This window comes from Rattus norvegicus, chromosome 4, assembly GCF_021556685.1.
Source record: "Rattus norvegicus strain SHRSP/BbbUtx chromosome 4, alternate assembly SHRSP_T2T, whole genome shotgun sequence".
Lineage (NCBI taxonomy): Eukaryota > Metazoa > Chordata > Mammalia > Rodentia > Muridae > Rattus > Rattus norvegicus.
This window is the reverse complement of record NC_141537.1, coordinates 28,357,786-28,379,882: the sequence shown is the minus strand read 5'-3', so window position 1 is coordinate 28,379,882 and position 22,097 is coordinate 28,357,786. Positions and strand designations below refer to the sequence as shown.

Here is a 22,097-nt window from a genome sequence, read left to right as displayed (position 1 = left end):
TTTTAATTGACTCCATTGATTAATCTGTCTGTTTTTATGCTGGGATCATGTGATTTTTGTTGTTATTCCTTTCTAGTACAGCTTGAAATTTGGGATGATGATATCTCCAGAAGTTAGTTGATTGTGCAGAAATATTTTAGCTACGGTGGCTTTTTTCTTTTTCCATATGAGGTTGAATATTTTCCTTTCAAGGTCAGTAAAGGGTTATTTTGGAATTGTGATGGGAATTGTATTATATTTTGTAGGATTCCCTTTTACTATGTTAATCCTACTGAGCATGGAAGATCTTTTCATTTTCTGATATCTTCTTCAATTTCTTTTTAATGATCTGAAGTTCTTGTCATATAGGTCATTCCCTTGTTTGGTTAGAGTTATACCAAGCCATATTATGTGGTTTGTAGCTATTTTGAAGGGTTTTGTTTCCCTAAGTTCTTTCACAGTCCAGATATTGTTTGCACAAGGAGGGCTACTGATATGTTTTTGAGTTATTTTTGTATCCAGCCACTTTGCTGAAGGTGTTTCTTTCAGCTTCAGGAGTTCCCTGATTAAATTTTTGGGGTCACATATATGTACTACTATATTATATAAATGTGCAATACTTTCACTTCTTTCTTTCCAATTTGTATCCACTTCATTGCCATTAGTTATTTTATTGCTCTACCAAAATCTTTAAGTATTATATTGAATAAATTCAGAGATAGTGGACAGCCTTGTCTTGTTCCTGATTTTATTGGAATTGCTGTAATTTTCTCTCCACTTAATTTGATGTTGTCTATCAACTTGCTGTGTATTGCCTTTATTATGTTTAGATATGTGTGCCTTGTATCTCTGATCTCTCTAATACTTTTAAAATGAAGGGGTATTGTATTCTGTCAAAGGCTTTTTCAGAATTTAACAAGATGATCATTTTTTCTTCCAATTTGTTTATATGGTAGATTATATTGAAGGGTTTTCATATGTTCAAACATCCATGAATCTCTTGGTTGAAGCCTACTTGATCATGGTGGATGATTTTTTTTATTTTATTTTTCTTGGATATTTAAAGTACTTACATTTCAAATATTATCTCCCACCCCTGCTCCCATCCTCCCTCCCTCCTCCCTCTGCTTTAAAGAGGATGCTCACCCCCCCCATTCACCCACTTCCATCTCAATGCCCTGGCATTCCCCTATATTGGGGAAATGAGCCTTCACAGGACATAGGGCTTTCCCTCCTATTGATAATGGACAATGCCATCCTCTGCTACATACATGGCTGGAGCCATGTATACTTCATGTGTACTTATTGGTTGGTGGTTTAGACTCTGAGAGCTTGGGTGGGGTCTGGTGGGTTGATATTGTTCTTCTTCCTATGGGATCTCAAATCCCTTCAGTTCCTTCAGTCCTTTCTCTAACTCTTCCACTGGGGTCCTTGTGCTCAGCCAAATGGTTAGCTGCAAGCATCATCATCTGTATCATTAAGCTCTGGCAGAGCCTCTCAGGAGACATCCTTCTCTGGCTCCTGTCAGCACGCACTTCTTGGCATCAGCAATCGTGACTGAGTTTGATGGCTGCATATGGGATGGATCCCCAGGTGAGGCAATCTCTCGATGATCTTTTCTCCAGTCCCTGTTCCACTCTTTGTCCCTGTATTTCTTCACATGAATACAGAATTGTTTTCCATTCTAAGAAAGAATGAAGCATACACATTTTTGTCTTCCTTCTTGAGCTTCTTATCATCTGTGATTCTTTTCTTAGGTATTCCAAGCTTTTGAGCTAATATCCACTTATCAGGAAGTGCATATAGTGTGTGTTCTTTTGTGACTGGGTTACCTTACTCAGGATGATATTTTCTAGTTCTATCCATTTGCCTAAGGTTTCATGTTGTCATTGTTTTTAATAGCTGAGGAATAATTCATTGTGTAAATGTACCATATTTTCTGTATCCATTCCTCTGTTGAAGGACATCTGGGTTCTTTTCAGCTTCTGGCTATTATAAAAAAGGCTGCTGTAAACATAGTGGAACATATGTCCATGTTATATGTATATATGTATATGCCCAGGAAAAGTATAGCTGTGTTCTCAGGTACTACTATGTCCAAATTTCTGAGGAACTGCCAGACTAATTACCAGAGTAATTGTACCAGCTTGCAATTCCAACAACAATGGAGGAGTGTTCGTATTTCTCCAGATCCTCACCAGCATCTACTGTCTCCTGAGTTTTTATTTTAGCCATTCCAACTACTAATTGGTGGAATCTCATGGTTGTTTCGATTTGCATTTCTCTGTTTACTGAGGATGTTGAACATTTCTTTAGGTGCTTCTCGGCTATTCAGTATTCCTTGGTTGAGAATTCTTTGTTTAGATCTCTACCCCATTTTTAATAGGATTATTTGATTCTCTGGAGTCTAACTTCTTGGGTTCTTCATATGTATTAGATATTAGCCCTCTATCGAATGTAGGGTTGGTAAAGATCTTTTTCCAATTTGTTGGTGGCCATTTTGTCCTAAAGACAATGTCCTTTACCTTACAGAAGCTTTGCAATTTCATGAAGTTCCATTTGTCGACTCTTGATCTTAGAATATCAGCCATTGGTGTTCTGTTCAGGATCTTTTCCCATGTGGCTATGTGTTCGAGGCTCTTCCACACTTTCTCTTTTGTTAGTTTCAGTGTATCTGATTTTATTTGCTAGTCTTTAATCCACTTAGACTTGAGCTTGGTACAGGGAGATAAGAATGGGTCAATTTGCATTCTTCTATATGTTGACCTCCAGTTGAACCAGCACCATTTGTTGAAAATGCTATTTGTTTTCCACTGGATGGTTTTAGCTCCTTTGTCAAAGATCAAGTGAGCATAGGTGTGTGGGTTCATTTTTGTGTCTTCAATTCTATTCCATGGATCTACCTGCCTGTCTCTGTATCAATACCATACCGTTTTTGTCACTATTGCTTTATAATACAGCTTGAGGTCACGGATGGTGATTTACTAAGAAGTTCTTTCATTCTTGAGAATATTTTCGCTATCCTGGGTTTTTGCTTTTCCAAATGATATGCAAATTGTTTTTTCTAACTTTATAAATAATTGAGTTGGAATTTTGATAGGGATTGCATTGAATCTGTAGATTGCTTTTGGCAAGGTGACCATTTTTACCATATGCATCCTGTCAATCCATGGGCATGGGTGATCTTTCTGTCCTCTAAGGTTTTCTTTGATTTCTTTCTTCAGATACCTGAAGATCTTGTCATACATAATTTTCACTTGCTTAGTTAGAGTCAGCAAGGTATTTTATATTATTTGTGATTATATTGAAGGGTATTTTTTCATGACTTCATGAAATTCTCAGCTAAGTGAATGGATCTAGGAAATATCATCCTGAGTGAGATAACCCAGTCATAAAAGAACACAAATGGTATGCACTCACTGATAAGTGGATATTGGACAAAGAGCTTTGAATATCCACAATACAACTCAGAGTCACATGAAGTTCAAGAGGAAGGAAGACCAAAGGGTGGATGCTTCAGTCCTACTCAGAAGGGGGTACAAATTAATCAAGGGAAGTAGAGGGTGGGAGTGACTTAGTAGGAAGCGAGGAGGGAAAGTAGGAAAAGATGGGGCAGAATCAGGTGTGGGAGCAGATAGAGATGTACAGAGGTCAGGAAATTGAACAGAGATGTGCAGCAATGGGACATGGGGAACTGCAGAGAGCAACCAGGAGGTCCTAGATGCCAGGAAAGCAAGAGCTTCACAGGATTCCAAGAGGGTGACATTAGCTGAAATACCCCACAAAGGGGAGTGAGAAACTGTCAAGACCATATCCAGAGGTTAGGCATGGTGTTCCGGTTGAGGGATGCAGCCTCCCACACATCTGCAAAAATTTTAACCCAGAATTGCTCTTGTGTAAAGGAAATACAGGGACAAATAGTGGAGTAGAGAATGAAGGAAAGACCATCCAGAGACTGCCTCACCTAGGGATCCATACCACTTTCAGACACCAAACCCATATACTATTGGTGATACTAAGAAGTGCAAGCTGACAGGAGCCTGATTCAACTGTCTCCTGAAAGGCTCTGCCAGATCCTGACCAAGACAGATGTGGATGCTTGAAGCCAAACATTGGACATCACGGAGACCTCAATGGAGAAGTTAAGGGAAGGAATGGAGAAGTTGATAAAACTGAAAATTTATTATTTTTTGTTATTATCAATTATAAGCTGATTTTAAGTTTTGTATAAAATCAAATATTTTCTTGGAAATATATTGCTACTTAGAGAGTCAAACATTGGTCTAGTTTTTAATCTTATCAATTTCACAGCAGAATGTACACATATTTGCATATACTCATATGCTCAGAGATTAATTTTATTCACATTAGAATACCATGTGAAACCATATTTAAAATCACATGAGGCTATCTTATATATTTAAGATTAGTTATTAACAAAAGTTTAATCAACATATGATATGTTAGGAAGCAGCATTTTGTTAGGTGTTTCACATCCTGAGTTCGCTTTTTAAAATATTGCTTTGGTGTCACATAAATATTGAACTTTGGTGTGTGAAAATGTCCTCACTTATATATACTTTAATCTGCTGTATTTACCATTTTTCTTCTATACATAGGGAAAAAGTCAGCACAGAAATCATTTTATTAGTTGATGCTTATCAAATAGCATTCTGGTTAGTGGGAAAGTCAAATAGCATGTAACTGGTTAAATAAAGTAAAATAAAGTTCATGCCACATGTTTAGATGTTTATCTTGTTGACAGTGTTGCACTAGATATTTTCCTTGACATCTTGAGACCTTGGGCAATATTCCAATGAAGAACTGCCATCTTGGTAACAGACTAGAATCGAACGAGGAGAAGCTGACATAAGGAAAACAAAAATTAGTGTTACACAGACATGATTTCTAGACAGCAAAGTAGGAGGAAAGTGGCTTTAGATGCCCTGCCCATTATAAACCAATAGTATTCTATGTCTGACTTCAGTTCTTCCTGCTCAAAACCCATATATTCCTGACACGTATTCTGAGTTTGCATCCTGTGGAAGTGCTTTAGACAGACACATCCATAGATGAAATACTGACAAGGTAAAAGGGCACTGGGCAGAGAGGATCATGAAGCTTCACTTGAGGTTCATGCAGTTAAATTATCCTGTGGCACAATATTGGGAAAGCTGTTTATATTGACATCTAGTTCCTTGTCAAATATTGACCACAGAAATGCGGTGCTCCCAGGCAATTTTAAGCAGCAGGGAGGCCAGCCTAACAGTAAGTGTTTAATTACTCTAATTTCTGCCCAGTCTAACTAGTTTTCTGGTTCAGTGAAATTGACTATATCTTAGATAATATGTGTGTGTGTGTGTGTGTGTGTGTGTGTGTGTACATGTGCACGCATGCATACACATTAAATATGAGATCAGTGGCATAAACATGGGCTAGTGATCATTCAAAGTGTTAATATTGTATACAAACTTGAGGATAAATGATGGATGCGTGTGGCAAAGGAATGATAAATCACCGAGAATCAGTGTAATGTCTTGTAGTTATCACCTGAGCACCTTGTCAGGAGCATAAAGCTTTATAGTTCTCTTTAAACTTTCAAATGGGGTATCCTAGCTGTATTCTTGCATTTTCTAATAACAGTGGTTTCATTAGAACAGGGAGAGATTTCTTGTTGAAGATGGCGGGGTGCCCGTTATTAGGGAGGCAGGGCCTACCTGTGTTCTTTATTTTCTCTCAACATTTTGCTTCCAAATTATATCGTCACTGTATATCGATTCTATTTCCTGCATTTTACTTATTAAAAATAAAGATTATTGTTTCAAAGGATAATTGAAGATCAAATTTCAAAATCATTTACAAAATGTACTTTAAGTTCTACCAATGTGTGTGTGTTGATGCGCATGTAGTTACACATATATGTATGGGCTGTGTGCATGTGAGTTTCCATGCATGTGGAAACCAGAGAACAACTTCAAGTGTTATCCTTAGTCTCTGTCCTTTATTTATTTATTTATTTATTGAAAATAATTTTTCATACATTATATTGTAATTACAATTTCCCTTCCCCCACTCTTTCCAGTTGTTCATCCCATTCATTTTGTCTCTCTTTAGGAAATAAAGAAACATCTAAGGCATAATGATAAATTAAAATAAAATAAGATAAAACAAAAGAAAATAGACAAGAACAGGACAAAACAAACAAACAAAAGAACCAAAGAGAAAGCACAAGAAACACATATAGACTCAGAGAAATACTTGTAAACTATATTCGGAGTCACTCGTGTATACTATAGTATATGTAAATAGAGAGATGTTAACACCTTTCCTTCTTCTTTCTATTACCCTTGTCTTCTTAAGTTGTATTAATTTTCTAAGACTTCAAGTTGTATGTCATATAGGTATGCAGAGAGTGGACAACCTTATCTTAATAAAGATTTTAATGGAAATGCTTTGATGTTGATGTTTGCGCTGCATAATTTTATGTCAATTTGGCACAGACTAAAGTCATCTGAGAGGAGGGAACATCAATTAATAATATGCCTCCATACGATCAAAGCGTAGATAGGCTATTAAGGTATTTTCTTAATTAGTAATTGGTGGGGGGAGTTCTAGCTCATAGTGGGTGGGGCCACCCCTGGGCTGTTAGTCCTGGTCTCTATAAGAAAGCAGTCTGAGCAAATCATGAAAAGCAAGCCACTAAGGAGTGGCTCTCTATTGGCTCTGAATCAGCTCCCGTCTCCAGTTCCTGCCCTGTCTGAGTTCTTATCCTGATTTTGATGATGACCATTGCTGTAGAAGAGTAAGCCCAAAAAATCCGTTCCTCTCTGAGTTGCTATGGTCATGGTATTTTGTCAAGCACAGAAACCCTAATTAAGACAAGGCTGGCTACAGGCTTACTGTAAATTGCCTTTGTTTTGTTGAAATGTACCACTTACATCCCTAAATTCTCCAGGATTTTAGTATGAAGGCATGTTAGATTTTTGCCCAAGGTCTTTGCCTTTTAGTTAGTTTGGCTAACTGATTCTCAATCTTACTTATTTTCTAAAAAAAAAAATCTTTGTTTTACTGATTCTTTTTATTTTCTGTTTTATTGTTTTTAAGCCTAAGTTTGCTAAGTTTGAATATTTATTGATGTTTAATACTTTTTGTGTTATTTTTTCTTTCTGTTCTAGATTTTTCAGTTATACTGTTAAGTAAAAAATATGAAACTCTTTCGTTTTTTTATATTTATGTACCTAATGTCATGAATTTTCCTGTTAGAAAAAACTTTCATCATGTCCCATTCGTTAGGGTATTTTGTGTATTGATTTTATTTCAATTGTAAAAATTCTGTAATTTCTTTCTTAATTTTACCTTTGTTCTATTTTTCCTTAATAATGAGTTATTCTGTTTCCATAAATTACATCTCTCAGGATGATATTTTCTAGTTCTATCTATTTGCCTGCAAAACTCATGATGTCCTCGTCCTTAATAGCTGAATAGTATTCCATTGTGTAAATGATCCACATTTTGTGTATCCATTCTTCTGTTATGGGGCATCTGGGTTGTTTCCAGCTTCTAGCTATCACAAATAAGGCCACTATGAATATAGTGGAGCTTATGCCTCTGTGGCATGGTGGGGAATCATTTGGGTACATGACAAAACAGTTCTTTTTTTCTAATTGGGTATTTTATGGATTTTCATTACAAGTGTTGACTTTCCCAGTTCAACCCTGTCCAATCTCCCTTCCCCCTGCTTCTATAAGGATGTTCTCTCCACCACCCACCCACTCCCACCTCAACACCCTGGCATTCTCCTACACTGGGGAAACAAGCCTTCACTGGACCAAAGGCTTCTCCTCCTATTGATGCCAGACAATGCCATCCTCTGTTACATATGCGGCTGAAGCCATGGGTCCTTCAATGTGTATTCTTGGTTGGTGGTTTATTCTTTGGGAGATCTGGAGGGGGGGAGGTCTGATTGGTTGATATTGTTTTTCTTCCTCTGGGGTTGCAAACACCTTCACATCATTAAGTCCTTTATCTAACACCTCTGTTAGGGTCCCTGTGTGCAGTTGGATGGTTAGTTGCAAGCATCCTCATCTGTATCAGTAAGGCTCTGGCAGAGCCTCTCAGAAGAAATCCATATCAGGTTCCTATCAGCAAGTACTTCTTGGCATCTGCAATTGTGACTGGGTTTGGTGGCTGCATATGGGATGGACCCCCAGGTGATGCAGTCTCTGGATACACTTTCCTTCAGTCTCTGCACCACTATTTGTCCCTGTATTTCCTCCAGTGAGTATTTTCTTCCCCTTTCTGAGAAGGACTACAGCATTCACATTTTGGTCTTCCTTCCTCTTGAGCCTCATATGATCTGTGAATTGTATCTTGGGTATTCTGAGCTTTTGGACTGATATCCACTTACCAGTTACTGCATAACATGTGTATTATTTTGTGACTGGGTCACCTCACTCAGGATGGTATTTTCTAGTTCCATCTACTTGCCTATGAATTTCATGAAGTCATTATTTTTAATAGTTGAGTAGGGTTCTATTGTGTAAATATACCACATTTTCTGTATCTTTTCCTCTATTGAAGGACATCTGGGCTCTTTCCAGCATCTGGTTATTATAAATAAGGTTGCTATGAACATAGTGGAACATGTGTTCTTGTTTTATGTTGGAGCATCTTTTGGGTGCATGCCCAGGAGCAGTATAGCTAGATCTTCAGGTAGTACTACGTCCACTTTTCTGAGGAACCACCAGAATGTTATTAAGCATGGCTGTGCAAGCTTGTAATCCCACCAACAATGGAGGAGTGTTCCTCTTTCTCCACATCCTCGCCAGCATCTGCTGTCACATGAGTTTTTGTTCTTACCCATTCTGACTGGTGTGAGATGGAATCTCAGGGTTGTTTTGATTTGCATTTCCCTGATGACTAAGGATTTCAAACAATTCCTTAGGTGCTTTGCAGTCATTCGATACTCCTCGGTTGAGAATTCTTTTTTCTTTTTTTGTTAAATGTATTTATTTACTTCTTATGTGATATTTTATGTATTTACATTTCTTTTTTCTTTAATTGTTGGATACTTTTATTTATATTTCAAATGTTATTCCCTTTCCCGGTTTCCCAGCCATAAGCCTCCTATCCCTCTCCCCCCTGACATTCCCTTACATTGGGGCACCAGCCTTGGCAGAATCAAGGGCCTCTCTTCCCATTGATTCCCAATAAGGCCATACTCTGCACATATGCAGCTGGAGCCATGGGTCGTTCATGTTTAATGGTTTAGTCCCTAGGAGCTCTGGTTGGTTGGTATTGTTCTTATGGGGTTGCAAGCCCTTTCAGCTCCTTCAATCCTTTCTTTAATTCCTCCAAGGAGGACCCCATCCTCAGTTCAATGGTTTGCTGCTAGCATTCCCCTCTGTATTTGACATGCTCTGGCTGAGCCCCTCAGGAGAGAGCTATATCAGGCTCCTGTCAGCTTGCACTTTCTTTAGCTCTATAGCCCATTTTAATAGGATTATTTGGTTCTCTAGAGTCTAACTTCTTGAATTCTTTGTATATATTTGATACTAGCCCTCTATGGGATGTAGGATTGGTAAAGAGCTTTCACATTCGGTTGGTTGCCATTTTGTTCTATTGTCAGTGTCCTTTGCCTTATAGAAGATTTGCAATTTTATGAGATCCCATTTGACAATTCTTGATCTTAGAGCATAAGCCATTGGTGTTCTGATCATGAAAATTACCCCTGTGTCAATGTATTTGAGGTTGTTCTCCACTTTCTCTTCTATTAGTTTCAGTTTATCTGGTTTTATGTGGAAGTCCTTGAGCCACTTGAACTTGAGCTTTGTACAAGGAGATAAAATGGATTGGTTTGCATTCTTCTACACGCTGACAGCCAATTGAACCAGCACCATTTGTTGAAAATGTTGTCTTTTTTCCATTGCTTGGGTTTAGCTCCTTTGTCAAAGATCAAGTGACCATAAGTGTGTATGTTCATTTCTGGGTCTTTAATTCTATTCCATTGATCTAGCTGCCTGTTTTTGTACTAATACCAAACTCTTTTCTTTTTTATCCTGATTGTTCTGTAATACAGACTGAGGTCAGGTATGGTGATTCCTTCAGAAGTTCTTTTATTGTTGAGAATAAATTCACTATCCTTGGTGTTTGGTTATTTCAAATGAATTGTCAAATTGTACTTTCTAACTCTATGAAGAATTGAGTTGGCATATTGATGGGAATTGCATTGAATCTATAGATTGCTTTTAGCAAGATGGTCATGTTTAGTATATTAATCCTGCCAATCCATGAGCATGGGAGATCAATGCAGCCTATCAGATCAACACAGGCTAAGAGTGGTCTTCAACAACAACAAAAACGATAGAAAGCCCACATACACATGGAAGCTGAAGAATGCTCTATTCACTAATAACTTGGTCAAGAAGAAATAAATAAAGAAATTAAAAATTTTTAGAATTTGATAAAATGAAGGCACAGCATACCAAATTTATGGATACAACACAATCTGTGCTAAGAGGTAAACTCTGAGTAGCTCTGAGTGTCTTCATAAAGAAACTGGGGAGAGTATACACTAACAGCTTGACAGCACACCTGAAAGCTCTAGAACAAAAAGAGACAAATATAAACAAGAGGAGTAGAGGGCAGGAAATAATCAAACTCAGAACTGAAATCAACCAAGTACAAAACAAAAGAACTATACAACCAATCCACAAAACCAGGAGCTGGTTCTTTGAGAAAATCAACAAGATAGATAAACTATTAGCAACAGTAACCAAAGGGGACAGATGGAATATATGCAAATTGACAAAATCAGAAAAGTAAAGGGAGACATAACAACAGAAACTGAGGAAATTCAATAAATCATGAGATCCTACCTCAAAAGCCTGTATTCAACCAAACTGGAAAATATGGAGCAAATGCATAATTTTCTAGACAGATACCAGGTACCCAATTTAAATCAGGATTAGATAAGCCATCTAAACAGTCCCATAACCCCTAAAGGAATAGAAGCAATCATTGAAAGTCTCCCAACCAAAAAGCCCAGGACAAGAAGGGTTAATTTAGAGTTCTGTCAGACCTTCAAACAATACCTAATTCTAATTTTTTAATCCATTCCACAGCATAAAAACAGAGGGACACTATCCAATTCCTTCTATGAAGCCACAATAACAATTATAACTAAACCATACAAAGACCCAACAAAGAAAGAGAACTTCAGACCAATTTCCCACATGAATATTGATGCAAAAATACTCAATAAAATTGTTGCAAACTGAACTCAAGAAAACATCAAAAGATCATTCACCACAATCAAGTAGGGTTCATCCCAGGGATGCAGGGATGGTCCAATATACAGAAATCCATCGATGAAATATATAAACAATATATAAACAAACTCAAAGAAAAAAATTCCACATGATCATCTCATTAGATGCTGAGAAAGCATTTGACAAAATTCACTACCCCTTCCTGTTAAAAGTTTTGGAAATATCAGGAATTCAAGGCCAATATCTAAACATAGTAAAAACAATATACAGAAAACTAGTAGAGGACATCAAACTAAATGGAGAGAAAAATTTAAGCAACCCACTAAAATGAGGGACTAGACAAGGCTGTCCACTCTCTCCCTACCTATTCAATATAGTACTCACAGTCCTAGCCAGAGAGCAATTAGAAAACCACAAGAACTCCAAGGGATACAAATTGGAAAGGTAGAATTCAAAATATCACTACTTGCAGATGATATGATAGTATATTTAAGTGACCCCAAAAATTACACCAGAGAACTCCTAAACCTGATAATCAACTTCAGGAAAGTGACTGGACATAAAATAACTCAAACAAGTCAATAGCTTCCCTCTACTTAAAGGACAAACAGACCAAGAAAGAAATTAGGGAAATAATGCCCTTCACACTAGTCACAAAAAATATAAAATACCTTGGTGTGACTCTAACCAAGCAAGTGAAAGATCTGTATGACAAGAACTTCATTCTCTGAAGAAAGAAGTCAAAACATTTCTTGGCAATAAATGAACTTCTGGGGAAATCAACATCCCTGACCTCAAGTTGTGCTACAGAGCAATATTGATAAAAACTGCATGGTATTAGTACAGAGTCAGACAGGTTGATCAATGGATAGAACTGAAAACTACACACTTATGGACACCTGATCTTTGACAAAAAGTCAAAAATATACAATGGAGAAAAGAAAGCATTCTCAATAAATGGTGCTGGTCTAACTTATAGTATATAAAAAAATGAAAATAGATACACATTTTTCACCTTGCACAAAGCTTATCTGTCTGTTTTTTGCGGGGGGGGGAGTGTTGAGACCATTGATGTTGAATAACAGTGCTTTCTGATTCCTATCATTTTGTTATTATAGTGTTGTTTTTGTGTGTGTGTGTGTGTGTGTGTGTGTGTGTGTGTGTGTGTGTGTGTGTTTTCTTTGTTGTTCCTAAGACCTCTTGTGGTGGGTTGAGTATGCATGGCTCAGGGAGTGACACTATTAGGATATGTGAACTTGTTGGAGTAGGTGTGGCCTAGTTGGATGAAGAGTGTCACCACGGAGTGTAATTTAAGACCTTTATCTTATCTGTCTGGAAGCCAGTCTTCTTCTGTTAGTCTTCAGAACAAGATGTAGAATTCTCAGCTCCTCCTGTGACATGCCTACCTAGATGCTGTCATGCTCCTGCCTTGAAAATAATGGACTGAGCCTCTGAACCTGTAAGCCAGTGCCAATTAAATATTGTCCTTTATAAGAAATGCTGTGGCCATGGTGTCTCTTCACAGCAATGGAAACTCTAAGACATCTCCAATCTGAAGTTTTCCTTACAGCACTTTCTATAGAGCTGTATTTCTCAATACATATGGTGTAATTTTGGTTTTATCATGGAATGTTTCATTTTCTCTACCTATGGTAATTGAGAATTTTGCTGGGTATACTTGTCTGGTTTGGCACCTGTGTCTCTTAGTGTTCATAGAATATTTGTCTAAGCCCTTCTGGCTTCTACAGTCTCCATTGAGAATTGAGGTATTACTCTATTTGTCATGTTCCCTTGTAGATTTTACTATTCTCTTTCTTTGTTTCATTTATTGTTTTAATTATTATGTGTTGAGACAACTTTCTTTTCTGGTCCAGTCTATTTAGTGTGCTATATGCATTTTATAACTTGATAGGCACCTCCTTCTTTAGATTAGGAATGTTTTCTTCTATAATTTCTTCCAAGAAAGTAAATATAACAACATCAAACAAAAACAAAAACAATGCATAGAAACATCTCATAATGAATATCCCAAATATATATACATATATATATGTATATATATTTGTCCATATATCTTTATTTGAAATGTTCATTTTCATAGAGTTTGGTTTGCATTACGGTGGCCCAGTTTGAGGCTTCTAGACTTTATTAGCCCATCAATACTGAATACTTACTGGAACTCCTCGTTTATTCTGTTGTTGCCTTGTGTTGTGGTAAGTCTTTTGTGTTGGGTCAGGAGGGCAGGCCCTTTCACATGTTTCATAGATGATTCACAAAGGAGGTAGATTTAGGGGTGGTCAAAGGTCCTAGATCAAATTCCTGGATCTGGGTCTGGGTGCAGCTGAGTTGGTGAGCTCATGAGCTTTCCCATACCTACACCACCAGGGTGAGCTCTTCAGTACTGCCCCAGCTAGCTTACCCAGTGCTGTGGCTAACAGCGGGGAGAGTCTGATCTCCAGCTCTCATGCCCTTATGGTTGGATCATCCAGATCCACGCCACCAGAGCCAGCTTTACTATACTGCCCAGTCATAGTGCAGGGACTACTCTCTCTAATGTTGCAACCAATGAGAGGCTGGAATAGCAGTCCTGCTCTTACACTCTCAGGGGCTGGCTCACTTGTCTTCACCATCAGCTCTATTGTGTTGCCTTGGCAAGGCACATGGTAAGCTCTTGCAAGTGTGCAACTGGTGACAGGTAGGACCAACTTTCTTGATGTCATGACCTTGGGACCAGCTCTCCTGACTCCTGACAGTGGCAAGGGTGAGGGGGTTGTAGAGCATCACAGCAGCGGAGTGGCATGCCTGGCTTTTTAAATGCGGCTTTGTGGACCAAAATCAAGTTTTCATGCTTGCAAAGCAAGGACTACCTCAAATTATATTTCATAACCCCTTCTTAGTTCATGTTGTCTTCTAGTAATTTAATGCCTCTGGACTTTGGTTTTTACTCTTCCAATAGAGTATTTGTATCCAATGATCTACAAAGTCCTTACAAGTTCTGAGACAAATCCTGAAAGTTAAGGATAACTGGAGGAGTTTCTTTCGCTTGTTCTTTCTTCCTTCCTTCCTTTCTTTCTTTCTTTCTTTCTTTCTTTCTTTCTTTCTTTCTTTCTTTTTCCCTTTCTTTCTTTCTTCCTTTCTTCATTTGTTATTTTTTTTCCTTCTGAAACAGAAGTCATGATATGTAGCTCTGTATTGCTTTTTTTCATAAACATTTGGAATTTTATTTAAAAAAAATCACAACCGTGAACATTGTTAAAATTAGAGGCCCTCTTGGTTTTCCACAATGATACTGAGAATTCTCACAAGGGGTATCCATTATTAAGTCTTAAAACAACCATTTTAAAAAGGAAAAAAAACCAAAAACAAAAAAAACTCAGCACAATATTTAACTTGTTTTAATGTTTCTTCACAAATAGTGAAAATACTAAAGTACAGACAAGGTATAATCATAATGTTGTCGCCAACATTATAAATATGGAATTATAAATTTAAAACATTTTCTGGTTTAAAAAAATAAATCTGGTCGTCAATGCAACTCTGCATGTCTCTAGTAGGGCCGTTCTCTGCATTCCTGACGGTGCTAGCCTTTATCCATTTTCCCACATCCTCCACATCTGCCTCTTCTTCCTCCCATCTGTTCCATTAAAGGTCCAGGAGGCCCCCCAGGACCACCTCGTCTTCCTCTACCAAAGTCACCTCAGTCCATGCAATGGCCACCTTGGAAGCCCCCTCCGTCTCCACCTCTGCCACCTCTGAACATTCCTCCAGGATCACCCTGGTCCATGAGTCCACCTCTTTCTTCCTCCTCTCATGCCACCAGGGCCTCCTCGGACACGATCACCACCCGGAGGTGAAAAGGGTGACAGGAGGTCCTTGGGCTTAGGGACCTTACACTGGTTGCATTCTGTTCTCCAGGTGAAGTTCTGATTTCCACAGCACGGATTAAGACATTGCCAGTCTCCAGCTCCGTGCTGGACATTTCTTCCTCCAGAGTGGTTCTTTCTGTAGCCTCAGGGCCCTTTTGGAGGGAAGCCTCCTCTGTCTCCTCCACGGCCTCCCATTCAATCCATGGGTCCCCCAGGACGTTCTAGGCTACCAGGACCTCCACGAAGTGGTGGTGGTATCCCTCTGCCCTCACGAGGTGACATGCCACCCCGCATGCTGTTCAGCGGAGGCTTCTATCTGGCAAGAGAAACTTTAAGTTTGCTTCTTTGAAAGTCTTTCCCATCAAACCGTTCCACAGCAGCCTTGGCAGTTGGTGGATCCTCATAGGACACTGTGGCATGACCTTTCGACTTTCCTGTCTCCTTATCCAGGTTAATATGGATCGTGCGTTGTCCGGTTCTCTTGTTCATCTTGACAACCCCACAGTGCTTAAAGAAGTCTGCCAGATCATCCAGAGTCACATTGTCATTTAATCCTCGCACATAAACTGCACTGTTGTCAAAGTCTTCATCGGGATCTACAGGAAAGCCTAGATCGAGATCTAGTCCTTCATCCATGGATCCACCAGGCTTATTGAAGCTGCCTCGCTCTCCAGCGCCCATTCCACCATGTCCTCCTCCCCACCCACCTCTGCTCATGCCTCCACGATCAAATCCCCCTCTTCCCCTGCCCTGGTTATCAGGGCCACTCAAGCTCCGGTTATCTCCTGGTCCGGAAAAATCCTCCAGACTCCTGTCCATAAACACCCATGCTATTGGGGTGGTCCTGTTGGAATGAACTCTGCTGCTGGTAGCTGCAGCTCTGTTGGCTATATTGACTTGGAGCCTGGCTGTAGGATCCAGTCTGAGGGGAGTAACTAGTGCGAGGCTGCTGCCCATAGCTGCTTTGTTGACCATAGCTACTCTGCTGTCCATAGCTGCTCGGCTGCCCATGAGTGATCTGCTGAGAGTAACTATTCTGATCGTAACTAGTTGGCTGTGAAGAGGAGTAGCTGTAGGAGGATAAGATGGAGGCGCGGTGACTGGCTGCATTGGGTAGCTCCCAGGAACCTGGGGATAACTGTAGTTACTCTGTCCATATCCTAGACTGGGTTGGTTATAACCCCCTGTGCTAGATTGAGGTTGACTAGTCTCAGCAAGCTTGTTACTATCCTGTGGTCTTGTGCGTACAGTGGCTGCTGGCTGTTGGCCATAGGCTGAGTAGGCAGGCTGGGTGCCATATGCAGACTGAACTGAACAAGAGGCCCACGTTGTGGTGATGGTAACAGTGGTGGTGTCATAAGTCCCCGTGCCATATCCTTGGACAGGCTGACTTTATGCCTAGGGGGGGTGGTTGGAGTGGTATAACCCGTAGGAGGCTGTCCGTAAGAAGTTGCATATGCAGTCTGCTGGTAGGTGGGAGTGCTCCGAGCCTGGGTATAACTGACATGAGTAGGCTGTCCGTGGGTTCCATAGTTTTGCTGCCCATATGCCTGGGTGGTCTGTGCATTGAGTTGGCTGGGCGGTGTAAGCACTGTAGCCCTGGTGGGCTGCAGCTTGGCTATAGGTACTTCAATCCATGAACGCCATTTTCTTTTCTTCCTCCTCGTTATGTACTGCTTTTTAAAACATCCCCACAGTTAGTGTGGTGAGAAGACCATTGCAACAGTCTTGAAATACAAGCAGTTTATCTTCTGATGTTTCTCAAACAGCTGTTTCACATTCGTACACGCAGTGATTTCACAGGCATATAGTTTTTGAAGGAAGTGGCGTTTTTCTAATTTTAAATAGGTCAATCAGTTGAGTGAGTATTGATGAACAAGCATTTACTATAACCATGTCTCAGGGAATGCCAATCTATATCGAACATGTGTCATGCCTAAGAGATTTCTTAATTAACCTGCTGCTACTGTCAATGAGAGTTCAATGTTGTTTCAAGACGGTCCCACAGCATAAGCACATGGACTTTTCTTGTTTAAACTGTTTGTATTGGTATTCCAGGAGCACAGTATCTTTTAATCTTTTATTTGGCTTATCGAAAGCTATATAATTAATGAAGAATGTCTAAATGTTTGGCTTGAAATCTGTGAAATGCTAGTACCTATAATATTTTAATACCTTGTTGCTAATATGTTGAAATATTAGAAGTTCTAAGGCACAAGTTTTGGTGGATGACCTTATTTTGTCACTTGATACCATGCTGTAACTATCACTTTCATTCTGGAACACCAACCTTATACATATTTTATCTTGTATCAAATTTGTTTTAGTTTACCTGAAAAATAACTATGAGATGTAATATGTTTTATTTATTATGCCATATTTATTATAAATGTATTCTTCCTTAATATGACAGCATTAAAAATTAAAGGATGACAGAACAAGAAAATTCATAAAGTCCTCTAATATTAAGTATAGGGTTTGCTAAGGTTTACAGATACACCACCCAGAGCAAGATATGAAGCATGTCTTAAATTCATGGAGTTTCTTATCCTTGAACTATCTTCTTATGGTAGTTCCTAGGCAACCATTCTGGTTCCACGACTAAATGTATTAGATTTTAAAATAATTCCACATGAAGATAGAATAGAAGTTTTCTCTTCCAGGTTTTTGAAAAATTGGTGTGAACAGGAGACATGAATAAATTGCCACCAGTCAACAGCAGTTTTAAGTTCCATACAGCAGTAAGTTTAACTATCATGGGTTTTGTACATTTGTTCTTTAGCGTGTTTCTGCTAGTAAAGTGTATAGTCATTTATAACACATTTGTAGTCATAACTGTCCCTGCAACTTTGCTGTCCATTTTAAATGCCATTCCATTAATATACAAGTTGCCTTGCCCAAGTTTATGAGCATTCATGTGTAAGTCTGTACTACATTAATTTTCTTATAGTGTGTAATATGTTACCACAAATTCAACAGATTAAATTAAATTCATTCCTAACCATTTCCATGTGGTAGGAACCTGATGGAGAAATAGCAAAGGTCCTCTAATCAGATTTCTCCAGACTGAAAATTAATTTGCCTGAGAATTTTACTATTTATAATGTCTTTGACTTTTACAAGATCTTATGTCAGAATGCTGAGGATGAACACCCTTCTGAATAACTCGAATCAGTATAGTAATCCTACGTCCAATTTCGAAGACACTTTCCCCACCATGTGTCAAAAGCCTCAAGTTAGATTATAAAACACGAACTGAACAACTGTCCCGCACTTTCAATGTTGACTGCATTGTACTTTTGGCTGAAGAGGAATAATTAATTAGAGGAATAAAAGACTATTATAGCTAGCTGAAGCTGTTAGTTATTGAGTGCTTATCATGCTCCATTATTCAATTAAAAGGTTGGGCATTTCATGAACTAAGACTCTAGTTCCTATTTATAGTCACGGGACCTTCAGCTTGCAGAAGCAATGTAAGCTACTTTACATCACTTAAGTTAGTATGAAGCAATAGACCACATTCTTTAGGATCTCATACATTTATGCTATTATATACTGTATTACATAACTGAATGCAAATTTGAACTAGATTTTGAGGGTATATAGACGTCAACAATCATATTATCAGAATTATAGCAACAAACAAATCAACAAATAAAACAGATGATTTAACCTGGCAGAGAATCAACGCTATCGTTTGAACTGTAGTATTCTTGATTATATAGCTGGATTCTACCGAGTGAATTTTTACCATGCCTTGGAATATTACTATTGGGTAATAATGTACTTTGGTAGCAGAGAGTTACATTTATAATCACTGTACATGCCTATGTGGAAGTGTGTATTACATCATGTTAGGAGCACACTCATTCTTTATGCAGAATCTTTTCATTTCTGGACCTTTGAAAGTGATTTCTTTGCAGTTTTCAAAAAAGAAAAGCCAATCTTACCAAAGCACATCACAGTGATTTTACTTCTTTGCTTGTTTAGAAATCTTAGTGTTGTGTTTGCAACCCACTGATAAAATGTGTCTGACTTTATGATTAATGAATTTCTTTTAAGAGAGAACTCACCTTCTTTTAATGTGTCTTATCTTAGTAAGCTGCCTTAAATTTTCTTAGAAACCAGGCAGAGTATGAATAAGCAAATGCATGAATAAAATTTAGGCAGGCAGTTTTACAAGGAACACTGATGAATTTGCTGATAGGCCAGAAGCTCTGAAATATGATCTCTTGATGTTCAGCTATCAGTCTTCCTAAGCCAAAGGGAACTGAAACCCTCAATCATTAACTTGGCTTTTGCTGTTGTCAATAGATCCCTCTGGCATTTCTTCATAATGCATACTGATATAGATTCTACTCTGCTATCTCCTATCTTTAACTTGAAAAGCAATTGAATGCAAAGAAGGTAAAATGAGAATTTTGAGAAATTAAGGTCCTTCAAAATTGACTTCAGAAGCTGTGTCAGCTCAATGCAGATGAGTATCGGCTGCCAAAGACTCAGAATATGGTACATCAGCAGAGCAATGATTGGGACGAATAAAAGCAGTGGGCCTCATACACTCACATAACTGTAAACACCTTTTAGATATTTGAAAAATGATGCTATACTACTCCGTTATGAATATAATGTTTGATTTTTTTTGCAACGTAGTGCTGTTTGAAAAAGTTCACAGCAATCGCTACAAAAACAGATGAATGTAATTCAGCAGAGCAAGTAAATTAAAACATGTAAACCTCTTAAAAGTTCCAGGAAGAAAATAGTGAGTATAGGAGCCAACTATTTAATAGTTTAATTTCTGAAACTGGAGGAATAGGCTATATACTGTGTGAAATTGGAAGGAAAGGGAGAGGTGCTCGAGAGCAATGAGGGTAGCGGTAAGAGAGTTGGGAATGGCCAGTGATGCACATGTAGGATGCAGAAGAAGGAAAGAAGCAAGACTATAAAAAGGCAATAATCTAGATGAACAAGACTGGCCAAGAGTTGCCAATCACAACAATTTATATGTGCTGTGTTAAGATGAATTTTAGTGAAGCAGGATGTTGAATTTAGACAGTGATAAGATGTTTATTGTTAGTGTTTTATTGAGCAAAGCCAAGGAAAGAAACTCAAAGAATTTCTAATTTGTATAGATTTTAAGAATTCATTGCCTTTAAGAAAATATTATACAACTTATTCAATCACGTTTATGATGCTGATCATTCTAGGTGCTGTTTATATTTCAGGAAGTGCTTGAATATTTTTGTCTGGATGCATTAACACATTGACACAACTTTAGTAGTCGTAAACAGCAGTATTTTCCATATGTCTGTTACTCACAAATCTTACTAAATTTATCAAAAATCAAAAAGGTTGACTTCCTTGATAATAGTCACGATCTTAGATTTTAGCATTCTTCTGCACATGGCCATATGCAATAACCATCAGTCAAATCATTCAAGTCTATTCATCCTTTTTGTGGATTTCTGCCTCTTTCTTATATACATATTATGACATTTATAGGTACCCATAGAGTGGCTGTGTTCACTCTGTAACCTATGGGCTACCTGTATCCTAAAATATCTCTGAAAGCAATGCAGCACACATGAAAGATAAAACAAAAAGTAGATTGAGGATATAAAAATTAAAGCTCACTCCCAGTGGGGTACATCCTTTAGCGAGACTTCATGTCTTTAAGGTTCCCAAATCTCCTTCTATAGCACTACTAACTAGGGAGCAAGTGTTTAAAATACATGAGCCTGCACAGGGAATTTCTCATCAAACCAAAACACTTCCTCTCTCTTCCTGTCTGTAAATGGGAGATAAGACCTTCTGGAAGTAAACTTGCCTAAGTAAGTCTCCTTAGATACCATTTCTTTACATTGCAAAGAGCACCCTGTATTTTTCCCTATTGGATGTCTCATGGGTCTCAAAATAATCTCAGAAATAAAAAGGGGTCTGCATCCAGCTCCCTGCATGGTCTTCATCTAACCTAATCTTTATCACGATATTCTAGGAGAGGGAAATCTTAGATTTTCTTCCTCCTTTGACCTCACCAAATTTCTCCATGTTAAAGCAACCACGGCCAGATCATTAATTGAAAGTTTGTGTTCACACGTAAACTGTGCTTTTGAAATTAATTTAGTCAACTAACTAAGTAACTTCTATTATGTTTTCTAGATGTATCATGTATCATGTATCTTATGCTAAAATGATCAAAAACATGTTTTCTAAACACAACAGTTTTACAATCAATTTTGAGATTTAGAGAGACCAGAGCATCATACATATATTGTATTTAAATTTCTTTAAAGAATATTTCAGTTTTACGCATAAAAGTGGTGCTGTAGCCTAATAATTTTATCCATACTGGACAAAATAAATGGAAAAAGTTATCATACCTTCCCAGAATTTTTGACATATTGCCATAATTTTGACATGAATAGAAAATTCTTAGAATACCATCTCCAATTTTAAAACCCATGACTGTTAGACCAATTAATTAACAATTTTATGATTACTAATTTTCTAAGTAAAGAGAAGAATGCTGAGTAACTTAAAATTAAAGTTGAAAAATCAATGTATTTTGAGCAAAGCTATCTGTCAAGTACGACTTGAAAACACTGGTGATCTGCTTGATCATAATGCTTCAAAACAGATTTTAGCATCAAAATAGAGATTACGGATTTGCCACCAAGATCCATTTTTATAAATAACAAGTTCCCTTTAATATCTTCCATATGTTTTGAAAATGACAGACATTAAAAAATAGCCATCATCTGTCTTGCTAGAGTATTGATGCTTTTCTGTGAAAGAGAAGTATATTTAACAATTTTTCAGTGTTAACTCCAGAGACATACCATAATCAGTTTGGAATACAATATTATTTTATCACAGACCAAATGATAGAATAAAATCTATAATCATTATCTTTGTAGTTAATTTCAAGCTAGTGAGGATGAACATGTTACAGTACAGTAACTAATTATAAGGTGGTCATAAA

General features: G+C 37.9%; 1 long non-coding RNA gene and 1 pseudogene across 1 annotated transcript in view; one reads left to right on the top strand and one right to left on the bottom strand.

The window, feature by feature from the left end:
* Window positions 1-20,298, top strand: part of LOC147994721 (uncharacterized) — a 56,943-nt gene extending 36,645 nt beyond the window's left edge. Inside the window, exon 2 of the long non-coding RNA XR_015685929.1 lies at window positions 15,566-20,298. This is a non-coding gene — a long non-coding RNA (uncharacterized LOC147994721). The remainder of the gene's footprint in view (window positions 1-15,565) is intronic.
* Ewsr1-ps6 (EWS RNA-binding protein 6) lies at window positions 14,638-16,762 on the bottom strand (annotated as a pseudogene).
* Window positions 20,299-22,097: the final 1,799 nt, after the last annotated feature.